General features: G+C 40.0%; 1 long non-coding RNA gene across 1 annotated transcript in view; it reads left to right on the top strand.

The window, feature by feature from the left end:
- Window positions 1-343: 343 nt before the first annotated feature.
- The window catches only part of LOC144332776 (uncharacterized), a 33,869-nt gene continuing 21,343 nt past the window's right edge, over window positions 344-12,869 (top strand). Inside the window, exon 1 of the long non-coding RNA XR_013400879.1 lies at window positions 344-2,626. This is a non-coding gene — a long non-coding RNA (uncharacterized LOC144332776). The remainder of the gene's footprint in view (window positions 2,627-12,869) is intronic.

Here is a 12,869-nt window from a genome sequence, read left to right as displayed (position 1 = left end):
CCCTGTTCAATAGACTTGTGTCAAGGTATCATATATATTTACAGGTAGAGATAGTGACTCTGTCTGGTGGTTTTTTTAGACACCATGAGAAATCTGGTGGTTTATGGTTTATTTCATGTACTGTATAGACACTCCTTTATAACCATGGGGGATTGCTTCCAGAACCCCTTGTAGATATCAAAATCTGAGATGCTTAAGTCCATTATACAAAATTGGGTAGTATTTGCACATAACCTACGCAATCCTCTGGTGTACTTTAAATAATATCTAAATAAGATATATACCTAATGAAGTGTAAATATTATGTGAGTAGTTGTTAAACTGTATTGCTTTAAAATTTGCTTTTTTTTTTTTTTAGATGGAGTCTTGCTCTGTTGCCCAGGCTGGAGTACAGGGGGCGGGATCTCAGCTCACTGCAAGCTCCACCTCCCGGGTTCACGCCATTCTCCTGCCTCAACCTCCCGAGTAGCTGGGACTACAGGCACCTGCCACCACGCCTGGCTAATTTTTTGTATTTTCACAGCGTTAGCCAGGATGGTCTCAATCTCCTGACCTTGAGATCCGCCCGCCTCGGTCTCCCAAAGTGCTGGGATTACAGGCATGAGCCACCACACTCGGCCTAAACTTTGCATTATTTTTAATTGTTTTATTATTTTCTTCAAATACCTTTGATCCGCGTTAGTTGAATCTGTGGATGCGGAACCCAAGGATATGGAGGGTGGGAGAGTACACCGTGATGACGCAATTGAGAGGTGCCCAACTAAGTGCCGGTCCTCTCAAGAGTCAGGATTTCTCTTCCCCTTTTCTTCCAGGGCCTGGGTCCTGGCCACCACCTAAAGACATTTAAACCAGTAAAATATTACTCCTAAGTTTAGACTATGGCGGATTCCATAGTTGCCTTAAGTTTATGGCTAACCCTTCTCTTTACTTGTTCTTTTCTGGATCTGCGTCATTTCACCTAAGCTGCTGATGAGTTATTGAGGAAACTCAGGAGGAATCACAACTCACACCCCAAGGAGAGCTCAGATGCCAGTGTGGCAAGAAGGGCACAAATAAAAAGGCAGGTCAGGGTCAGCAGCCTGTCCAGGGAGGCCAGGAGAGCTCACCTGAAAGCTGCATGGTGGAGGTGAGAGGTGAAGGCGTGCTGGCAGCCCTGGCAGCCCTCCCACTCGGCGCCTCCTCAGCCTCCGCGTCAACTCTGGCGAGGCTCAGAAGCCCTTCAGCCCCTCACTGCACTGTGGGAATCCTTCTCTGAGCCGGCGGAGGCCGGAGCCCGCTCTCTCTTCTTGCAGGGAGGTGTGAAGAGACAGGCGCGGGCGGGAACCAGGGCGGCTCCGGGCGCTCAGGGGCCAGTGCGAGTTCTGGCGGGCGCGGGCTTGGTGGGCCGGGCACTCAGTGCCGCCAGCCGATGCCACAGGCCCAGGACAGTGAGGGGCTTAGCATCCGAGCCAGCAGCTGGGGAGGGTGCGCTGGGTCCCCCAGCACTGCCGACCCGCCAGCACGGGGCTGAATTCTCTCCGGGCCTCAGCCTCAGACGCCTACCCGCAGGGCAGGGCTCCCACCTGCAGCCTGCCATGCCCGAGCACCCGCCGGGTGAACTCCCGGGTGGGCGGAACCTCCCGGAGGGGCGCCGCCCCCTGTGCCTTGGCGCCCAGTCCCATCCACCTCCCCGCTGAGGGCTGCAGGCGGTGGACTGGCGGGCACTCTGCAGGGCCCTGGTCGGGGATCCACTAGGCAAAGCCAGCTGGGCTCCTGAGTTGGGTGGGAACTTGGAGAACTTTTATGTCCAGCCAGAGGATTATATATGCACCAATCAGCACTGTGTGTCTAGATCGGGGGTTTGTGGATGCACCAATCAGCACTCTGTATCTAGCTAATCTGGTGGGGACTTGGAGAACCATTTTGTCTAGCTAAGGAATTGTAAATACACCAATCAGCACTCTGTGTCTAGCTCAAGGTTTGTAAACACACCAGTCAGCACCCTGTGTCTACCTCAAGGTTTGTAAACGCACCAATCAGTGCTCTGTGTCTAGTTGAGCTGGTGAAGATTTGGAGAACGCTTATCTCTAGCTAGAGGATTGTAAATGCACCAGTCAGCACTCTGTCAAAACGGATCAATCAACTCTCTGTAAAATGGACCAATCAGGTCTCTGTAATATAGACCAATCAGCTCTCTGTAAAATGGACCAATCAGCAGGATGTGAGTGGGGCCAGATAAGGGAATAAAAGCAGTCTGCCCCAGCCAGCAGTGGCAACCCCATAGGCTCACTTTCCGAACTGTGGAGGTTTTGTTCTTTAGCTGTTAATAATGAATCTTGGCGCTGTTAATTGTGGGTTCACGCTGCCTTTATGAGCGGTAACACTCACTGGCAAGGTCTGCAGCTTCACTCCTGAAGCCAGTGAGACCACGAACCCATCGGGAAGAATGAACAACTCCAGAGACGCTGCTTTTGAGAGCTGTAACACTCACCGTGATTGTCTGCAGCTTCACTCCTGTCAGCGAGACCACGAACCCACCAGAAGGAAGAAGCTCCAGACACATCTGAACATCTGAAGGAACGAACTCCAGACACCATCTTTAAGAACTGTAACACTCACCATGAGGGTCCGTGGCTTTATTGTTGAAGTAAGTGAGACAAAGAACCCACCAATTCCAGACACAGAGGTGGCATAGGAGGCTGAGATTGCCAGGTTTCCCAGGGTGACAGAGGTGGTAGAGGTAGCTAGAGAGGCCAGCCTGGAAGAGGTGGCCAGGGTGGTCATTACAGAGGCGCTCCTATCGGCCAGTGAAGAAGGAAACCAGCTAAAGATGGCCTTTTGTAATTCCCTAAATCCTACCTTTATTTTGTTAAATAATCTGAATTTCTTTTTAAATTTCCTAATTATTGTTTCTTGTTGGTTTTAATTTCTCTTATTTAAAAAATCTTGACTTTAATCTCCCTTAAAGTCTTTGTCTAGATGTGTATTTACTACAATTTTCCTTGTTTCCACCTTACCCAAAGACAAGTCGCCTTCGTTTTTATAAGAGCAAGTGCTATTTCCGCTCTGAGGTTTTTCTGACACTTTTACGTTAGCCCACAGCCTACGCAACTTCTACCCCTTTCTTTCTGTATTTTTTTCTTCTCCTTCTTTTCCTCCTCTCCTAGCCGCCGCCTCCTTCTCCCCCCCCCCACTTCCTTCTCCTTTTTTCTGTTGGTATCTTGTGTTGGGAGACCACTTAATGGTAGAGCTATCAGGCATAGATGATGCCCAGGTTAACTTATTACTTCCATCTAAAATCTTTCTCTTTGCTTCAGAGACTGATGGAGCTCAACTGGTGACGAAAGACCTTTTGAAAGTGCAAATTTCTGAGTCTTTCTTTTCTCAAACTACCAAACATCAAAGTCACCAGCATTAAAGCCTTGGCTTTTGTTTGCTTTTTAGGATCATGATTCTTAGTCAAGGGACACAAAAATAGGGAGATACGGGGCCCTGACTGGACTCCTACTGGTCTGTATTGTGGAGCTTTAAGGGAGCTCAACTTTTAATATAATTTTTATGAGGGCTTAACTACCAGCAATATTTGAAATGAAACTATTTTTATTCTTGACAATAGTAACTAGATTATCAATACACATATGCTTTTCTCAGTTCAAACACAGGGAAAGTTACCTTGTGAACTTCCTTTGTCAGAGGCAATCTAGCAAGGCACATGAGCCATTTTGTTACATTTTTGTTTATAGCTCGGATTCATGAGGGCCTGTGGAACCTCAGCATGCACTGTTAGAGATGACTTACCAATCTTACCAATCAGCTGTCAATCAGGCAAACTTCCCCTTAGTTTATAGACATGCAGATATACCTTATACATTATTTTGAGATCACACAGTTGACTTAATTCTGCATATATGAATATGTGAAAATTATGTGAGTAAAACCTGGTGATGGTACCCAGAAGTAGGCAAAGTATAGAAGAAGATGCATATAATGGGTTGAATGTGTCCTCCAAAAATTTATATGATCCTGAACTAACATCAATATCTCTGAATGTGGCCTTATTTGAAAATAGGGTGGTTGTAGATGTAATTAGTTAAGATGACTTATATGATTAGGGGCTGACAGCCCTATGACTGGTGTCTACAAAATGTGGAGATTTGGACAAAGACATGAACACGGAGAATACCGTGTGACGATCAAGGCAGAGATTAGGGTGATATAGCAGAAGCCAGGGGATGCCCAAGATCACTGGCAAACTACAGGAAGCTAGGAGGGAAGCACGGGAGGAATTCTTCCTTATGGCCCTAACACGGAACCATCTCGAGTCAATAACTTGATCTCGAACTACATCCAGAAGTGGGAGAGAATATATTTCTGTTGTTTAAGGCACCCAGTCAGTGGGTACTTTGCTACAGCAGCCCTAGCAAACTAATGCTGTGAGAAAGTTCACCTATCAGATTTGTTTTTAAAGAATGAGCATAGCCTAATTACACTGTTTTTATTCCATTCCACCTCCAGAGCCTTAGTGGAGGTCAACAGAGAGAGGTCTTAGAGGCATGCATCTCTCAGTTGCTGGGCTCACAGTCAAGCTAGTGGTTGTGCCTAGCTGAGAATTTCTTTGCTTTTCTGAGTGTCAAAATATAGTTATACCTACGAGGAATCTCCTATGTGACTGCAGAAGACCCCCAAAAAAGATTGACTCTAAAATCAGTTGAGGATAAAAATGAAGGCTCGAATGGCATTTCTATTAAGGTTATAAATAGTTTACTTTTAATGTGAGGATTAATGAAGAATTCATAGAAGGAGAAATGAAAAATATTTAATTCTGTTGATTTCCACATGCACGATCACGTTTAATTCTAGAATCAGATTTAGAACTGACCTTTCTCTTGGAAGCAAAATTAAGATTTGATAGTCCTGTTTTTCTCAGTGCCTGGATTCCTGATAGAATTTCCCTCTAGCTTCTGAAGTAATATGACCACTCTGTGAATGAATATGACTGGATTCATGTTCAAACATATATGAGTGTAATCAATTCAAAATATACTAAAACAGATAAACCTGAGGGTAGAATATTTGGAACTGATTAAGGTGAGGATTAAAGAATAAATGTTTTCTTTTTGTGTTGCAAGCAGGCTAGCAGCCTTATTTGTGATCTTTTCTAATGTTTCATTAAAACATTTATTGAAGGTATAAAAAAGCTAAAAAACAAAAACTAATGAACCTCATAACATTAGGTAGTACAGATAATTGACATTAATTTACTTGGTAATGAGTTGGTATCATTTCAATCAAAATATCGGTCAGCAAAGATCGTGTTCCATATCCAATCAATACAGTTTTGTGTAATACAAGCATAGCAAATAGGCAAGGACATTCACAAATAAAATAGAAATGTATGTATAAATGTATGTATGTATGTACAAATGCCGTATATATGTATATGGCACATTTTCTTTATCCATTCACTGATTGATGGGCATCTGGGCTGCTTCCACATTTTTGCAATTGCAAATTGTGCTGCTACAAACATGCACGTGCATGTATCTTTTTCATATAATCACTTCTTTTCTTCTGGGTAGATACCTAATAGTGGGACTGCTGGATCAAACGGTAGATCTACTTTTAATTCTTTAAGGAATTCCCAAATTGTTTTCCATAGTGATTGTACTAGTTTACATTCCCACCAACAGTGTAAAAGTGTTCCCTTTTCACCATATTCACACTAACGTCTATTATTTTTTGATTATGGCCATTCTTGCAAGAGTGTGGTGGTATTACATTGTGGTTTTGATTTGCATTTCCCTAATAATGATGTTGAGCATTTTTCCGTATGCTTGGTATCCATTTGTATACCTTCTTTTGAGAATTGTTTATTTATGTCCTTAGCCCACTTTTTGATGAGATTGTTTGTTTTCTTGCTAATTTGAGTTCTTTATGGATTCTGGATGTTAGTCCTGTGTCAGAAGTATAGATTTTGAAGCTGTGGGTTGTCTGTTAACTGTGCTGATCTTCCTTTTGCTGTGCAAATGCTTTTTAGTTTAATGAAGTCCCATCTATTTACCTTTGTTTTTGTTGCATTTGCTTTTGTGTTCTTCGTCATGAAATCTTTGGCTAACTCAGTGTCTAGAAAGGTTTTTCTGATATTATCTTCTAGAATCTTTATGGTTTCAGGTCTTAGATTTAAGTGTTCGATCTGTCTTCAGTTGATTTTGTATACAGTGAGAGATGAGGATCCAATTTCATTCTTCTACATGTGGCTTGCCAATTATCTCAGCACCATTTGTTGAATAGGGTATCCTTTCTCCACTTTATGTTCTTGTTTGCTGTTTTGAAGATCAGTTAACTGTAAGCATTTGGCTTTATTTCTGGGTTCTCTATTTTGTTCCATCGGTCTATGTGCCTATTTTTATACCAGTAGAATGCTGTTTTGGTGACTATGGCCTTATATTATAGTTTGAAGTCAGATAAAGTGATGCCTCCAAATTTGTCCCTTTTACTTTGTTGTACTTTGGCTATGTGGGATCTTTTTAAAATTTCATTTGAATTTTAGAATTTTTTTTTCTAGTTGTTTGAAGAATGATGGTGGTATTTTGATGGGAATTGCATTGAATTTATAGATTGCTTTTGGCAGTAGGGTCATTTCACAATATTAATTCTACTTATCCATGAACATGGGATGTGTTTCCGTTTGTTTGTGTCATCTATGATTTTTTTTCAGCAGTGTTTTGTAGTGTTCCTTGTAGAGGTCTTTCACGTCCTTGGTTAGGTATATTCCTAAGGTTTTGTTTTGTTTTGTTTTGTTTTTTTGCAGCTGTTGTAAAAGGGGTTGAGTCTTTGATTCTCATCTTGGTCACTGTTGGTGTGTACACTAATTTTGTATCCTGAAACTTTACTGAAAATATTTACCAGTTCTGGAGCTTTTTGAATGAGTCCTTAAGGTTTTCTAGATATACAGTCATATCACCAGCATTGACAGTTTGACTTCCTCTTTACCAATTTGGATGCCCTTTATTTCTTTCGCTTGTCTGGCTAGGACTTCCAGTACTATGTTGAATAGAAGTGGTGAAAGTGGGTATCCATGTTTTGTTCCAGTTCTCAAGGGAAATGCCTGCAACTTTTTTTCCATTCAATATAATGTTGGCTGTTGGTTTGTCATAGATGGCTTTTAGTACCTTAAGAATGCTCCTTCTATACTGATTTTGTTGAGGATTTTAATCATAAAGTGATGCTGGATTTTGTCAAATGCTTTTTTCTGCTTCTATTGAGATGTCATGTAATTTTTCTTTTTAATTCTTTTTATGTGATGGATCACATTTCTGAACATGTATGTTAAACCATCTCTGCATTCCTGGTATGAAACCCACTTGGTCATGGTGTATTATCTTTTTGATATGCTGTTGAATTCAGTTTGCTAGTACTTTATTGAGGATATTTGCATCTATGTTAATCAGGGATATTGGTCTGTAGTTTTCTTTTTTTTGTTATGTCCTTCCCTGGTTTTGGTATTAAGGGTGATACTAGCTTCATAGAATGATGTAAGGAGAATTCCCTCTTTCTCTATCTTTTGCAATAGTGTCAATAGGATGGGTACCAATTCTTCATTGAATGTCTGATAGAATTCAGCTGTGTCCATCTCATCCTAGACTTTTTTTTTTTTTTTTTTGGCAATTTTTGTATTACCATTTCAACCTCACTGATTGCTATTGGTCTGTTCTGAAGATATGGAAGAGATTCTGTATCTTTCTGGTTTAATCTAGGAGGGTTGTGTATTTCCAGGAATTTATCCATCTCCTCTAGGTTTTCTAGTTTACGTGGATAAAAGTGTCCATAGTAGCCTTGAATAATCTCTTGCATTTCTGTGGTACAGTTGTAATGTCTCCTGTTTCACTTCTAATTGAGGCTATTTGGATCTTCCCTCTTCTTTTCTTGGATAATTTCAATAATGGTCTATCAATTTTATTTATCTTTTCAAAGAACCAGCTTTTTGTTTCGTTTATCTTTTGTATTATATTTTGCTTTCAAGTTCATGTAGCTCTGCTCTGATCTTCATTATTTCTAACCAGCTTTTTGTTTCATTTATCTTTTGTATTGTATTTTGCTTCAATTTCATTTAGCTGTGCTCTGCTCTTCATTATTTATTTTCTTCTATTGGTTTTGGGTTTGGATTGCTCTTGTTTCTCAGTTTTCATGAAGTGTGACCTTAGACTGTCTATTTGTGGTCTTTCAGAATTTTTGATGTAGGCATTTAGGGCTATGAACTTTTCTCTTAGCCCCACTTTTGCTGTGTTCCAGAGGTTTTGATAGGTTGTGTCACTATTATTGTTCAGTTCAAAGAATTTTTAAATTTCCATGTTGATTTCATTGTTGATCCAACAATCATTCATGAGTAGGTTTTTAAATTTCTATGTATTTGAATAGTTTGGAGGGTTCTTTTGGAGTTGATTTCCAATTTTATTCCACTGTGGTCTGAGAGACTGCTTGATATAATTTTGATTTTTAAAAATTTACTGAGACTTGCTTTGTGACCCGTCATATGGTCTATGTTGGAGAATGTTCCATGTGCTGATGAATGTATATGCTGCAGTTGTTGGGTAGAATATTCTGTAAATATCTGTTAAATCTGTTTGTTGTAGGGTATAAAGTCCATTGTTTCTTTTTGACCTTCTGTCTTGATGGCCTGTCTAGTGCTGTCAGTGGAGTATTGAAGTCCCCCACTATTACTGTGTTGCCATCTATCTCATTTCTTAAGTCTAGTACTAATTCATTTATAAATGTGGGAGCTCTAATGTTAGGTGCATATATGTTTAGGATTGTGATATTTTCCTGTTGGACAAGGCCTTTTACCATTATATAATGTCCCTCTTGGTTTCTTTTTAACCACTATTCCTTTAAAATTTGTTTTGTCTGAAATAAGAATAGCTACTCCTGCTCATTTTTGGTGTCAATTTCCATGGAATATCTCTTTCTACTCCTTTGCCTTAAGTTTGTGTGAGTCCTTCTGTGTTAGGTGAATCTCCTGAGGACACCAGAAAGTTGGTTGGTGAATTATTATCTATTCTGTTATTCTGTATCTTTTAAGTGGAGCATTTAAGCCATTTACACTGAATGTTAGTATTGAGATGTGAGGTACTATTCTATTCATTGTGTTGAACTTGTTGCCTTTATAGATTACCTAATGCTTTTGCCTTACAGCCCTTAAGATTCTTTTATCTTGACTTTAGATAACCTGATGACTATGTGCCTAAGCAATGATCTATTTGTGATGAATCCCAGGTGTTCTTTGAACTTCTTGTACCTGGATGTCTAGATCTCTAGCAAGACTGGGGAAATTTTTCTGTTATTCCTTCAAACATGTTTTCTAAACTTTTAGATTTCTTTTCTTCCTCAAGACACCAATTATTCTTAGGTTTGGAGGTTTAACATAGTTGCAAACTTCTTGGAGACTTAAAAAATTCTTTTTTCTTTGTTTTTGATGGATTAGGTTAATTCAAACGCCTTGTCTTCAAGCTCTGAAGTTCTTTCTTCTGCTTATTCGATTCTATTGCTAAGACTTTCCAATGCATTTTGCATTTCTCTAAGTGTATCCTTGATTTTCAGAAGTTGTGATTGTTTTTAATTTATGCTATTTCACTGAAGAATTTTCCTTTCATATCCTGTATCATGTTTTTGATTTCTTTAAGTTGAACTTCACCTTTCTCTGGTGTCTCCTTGATTACCTTAATAATCAACCTTCTGAGTTCTCTTTTTGGCAATTCAGAGATTTTGTCTTGGTTTGAATCCATTGCTACTGAGCTGGTATGATCTTTTGGAGATGTTAACCTTGTTTTGTGATATTGCTAGAATTATTTTTCTGGTTCCTTCTCATTTGGGTTGACTATGTCAGAGGGATGATCTTGGATTCAGGGGCCGCTCTTCAGATTCTTTTGTTGCACGGGGTGCTCCCTTGATGTGGCGCTCTGCCTTCCCCTAGGAATGGGACTTTCTGAGAGACAAAATGTAGTGATTGTTTCTGCTGTTCTGGGTCTAGCCACCCAGCGGAGCTACCAGGCTCCGGCCTGGTACTGGGGAGTGTCTGCAAAGAGTCTTGTGATATGATCTGTCTTCAGGTCTTGCAGCCGTGGGTAACAGCACAGTTTCTCAGTGTCTCAGGGAGCCTGTGGTGGTGATCCAGTTCTTTCAAAGGGTCTGTGGATTCTCTTGACTTTCCTAGTATGTTTCTGTAGTAGTTCTTGAAGCTAAAGTTCACAATGTTAGTCTCCACACACTGCTCATAGGAGCAGGAGCTGCAAGCTAGTCCTGCCTCCTGTCTGCCATCTTCTAAAGTAAATATCTGATAAAGAGGTACCCCTTTTCTTTAAGCAAAATTTTATACTGTTAAATCATTTATATCCCAATCTGAAGTATTTGCAAAAGAATGATCATCTTACACCCTCTCAAAAGTCTCTTTGTTGGCTGCAGAATAAATAACAAATTCAGTTTGCTATTTACATCAGTGTCTTTCAACATTATGAAACTAACCCACATTTCCAACTTTAGCTTCCTTTGTTTCTCTTCAGCCTTGCTGGAGTGTTCAGTGTTCCTAAATCAATGAAAATGCCATGAGCTATGCATAGACTTAGCCATGCATTTCATTCCACTTTCCCCAGCCCTCTACTCTCCCTGTTGCAGATCACTTATCACCTCTTGCATGAGATTTTTCCTTTCACCCCCTGCTTTGAACTTTCATAACACCTTATTTTGCCACTTTTCTGATGGTGATCATCATTAGGTGTTATGCACAAGCTAAATCTTCCATTGGATTCTGAATTGCTTACAAAGTGGTAAATAATTCATTACCTTTGTATCCCTAGTGCAGAGAATAGGACCCTTCCAAAATGATTATTGGAAGACAAGGAAGAGAACAATGAATAAATTGTTGATTTGTATATTTTGGGCCATGCAAGCTTATTATATGATTCTAACTGGAACAAAGATATCATTTCCCAAAATAATTTTCTTTTGCCACACTTAAGGTTCCTAGCAGCAATTTTCTAACAGTTTTAGAACAGCTTTTTTTGTTTTTTCCTAGCTACACCTAAATTCCAGTCACAGAGAGCATCCTACTATCTGATCGAGATATTTTAAGGATAAACGTTGGGATTTGTATATAAATTGTAATTAAATAATCTATATTTTAGCATACAGAAGTTAAATACCAGATTATACGGTTCTTTATTAGACGCATAGGTGTCCTGATCAGGTTTGAGAAAGACTTCTCTCTCCACATGATTATGATGGGCCTGGACTGAGAACTACAATAGATTATCTGTACACATATATTTTGCCTTTGGAAATACAACCATATGGTTGGTTACAAACCAGTAATTGCCAATATCTGCCCAGAGATGCTAGAATTAGACTAAAAACCTGAACATTCACCTCTTACTATGTGAGAACAGCTTTCAGAAGAAGTCAAGTCTGCACATATTTCTACCTTTTTGGCACCCAATTAATATTTGTCTTTCAACGTCTACTCAAAACTTGAATAGGTGAAGACAGAATTGCTGACATGCACCAGAGTCATTCTGTCCACCTAAAATTTAAGAGCCTTGATACTGTGTCTGATAGCTGCTAAGTATATCTATCCCAATTTTATTCTTGATAACTAGGGAAATAACCACGAGGTAGGACTGTGAATTCACTGGAGCCACCAAGGAATTTGTCCCCAAAGCCTCCACTCTTGCTGGAAGATCATAATGGCATTTCAATTGCTCTGATAATAGTGTCAGGGCAAACCCTTTATTTAAAAACTCTTAAAATACATAATGACTCCTCTTTCTCAATTTTGTCAAGTGAGTGCAGTTCCCTTGGAGAGGACTGAGAATTGGGAAGACGTTTACCATGAAAACTTGCAATCACTTTACAGGGTCTTTGCTTAACAGAATGCAGTCTCCTACTCAATCAAAGGACTTTTTTAGTAAAGTGACTTTGTGCTTGAAGCTTGAGGAGGAACAGTGATTTTTCATTGCACCAGCTTCTTGGCATTTCATTTTTTCTTATGTAAATCAAGAAACAGTTTATTTCTCTTTCTGTATGAATTCTAAGAACACCATTTCTGTTAGTGATCACTGCAGATTCCTGTACATCATGGTATTCTGATTATCTCTGTTTGGCCTTGTTGTCAAATGTAGTAACAATCATTGAGTACTGCACATAGCAATTTCAACAAACTCATTGGCACTTGGGAGTCCAGTTTCTTGACAGGCTCTCCCACTAGGTGACTCTGGCTTACAGAGAACAGCCCATCACTGAGTTCTCATTGCTACCAGTGCTCCCCTCACCAGGGCTTTCATTATGTCTCAGTAAACGGATGTCCTTTGGGATCTCTCAGGGCACACAGTCAGGTGGTAGTTTCTCAGGTCTTACGTAGTTTGTCTGTTCTGTCGTTCCCATCTCCCTGAATTTCCCCGATCCCTTCCTAATATCATATCAAAGAAGTTGCAGCAACTCCAACTTACATACCAAGTCATCAGTGTGTCCAAGTTCCATGGAGTCATCCAAATAAAATATGAGGCCTGGATTTATGTGCCTATGCCAGCATATTGAGCCCCAAATCATTACTGAAAGGCCCTCATTCAATTTTCCATATCGATGCAAAAGTAATTGCGGTTTTTGCCAATTACTTTTAATGGCAAAACCGCAATTCATTTTGCACCAACCAAATACAAGCTAAATAAAGAGGACCTCTTGGTTCTTGAGGTGGGTCACCAACCTCAAGACCCATTTCTAGCCTGTTTCCTTATTCCTACTGAGATATTAGCAGTATAAGATAGTATTAGCTTAAAGCTACTTTGCTTTGGAAGAGAAACTGTGCTTAACTGATTGGGCTGTGCCGAAATCTTGATCTGAAA

Source organism: Macaca mulatta, chromosome 11 (genome assembly GCF_049350105.2).
Source record: "Macaca mulatta isolate MMU2019108-1 chromosome 11, T2T-MMU8v2.0, whole genome shotgun sequence".
NCBI classification, from domain to species: domain Eukaryota; kingdom Metazoa; phylum Chordata; class Mammalia; order Primates; family Cercopithecidae; genus Macaca; species Macaca mulatta.
Note: the sequence above shows the minus strand (reverse complement) of the source record. Positions and strands in the feature narration are given on the sequence as shown.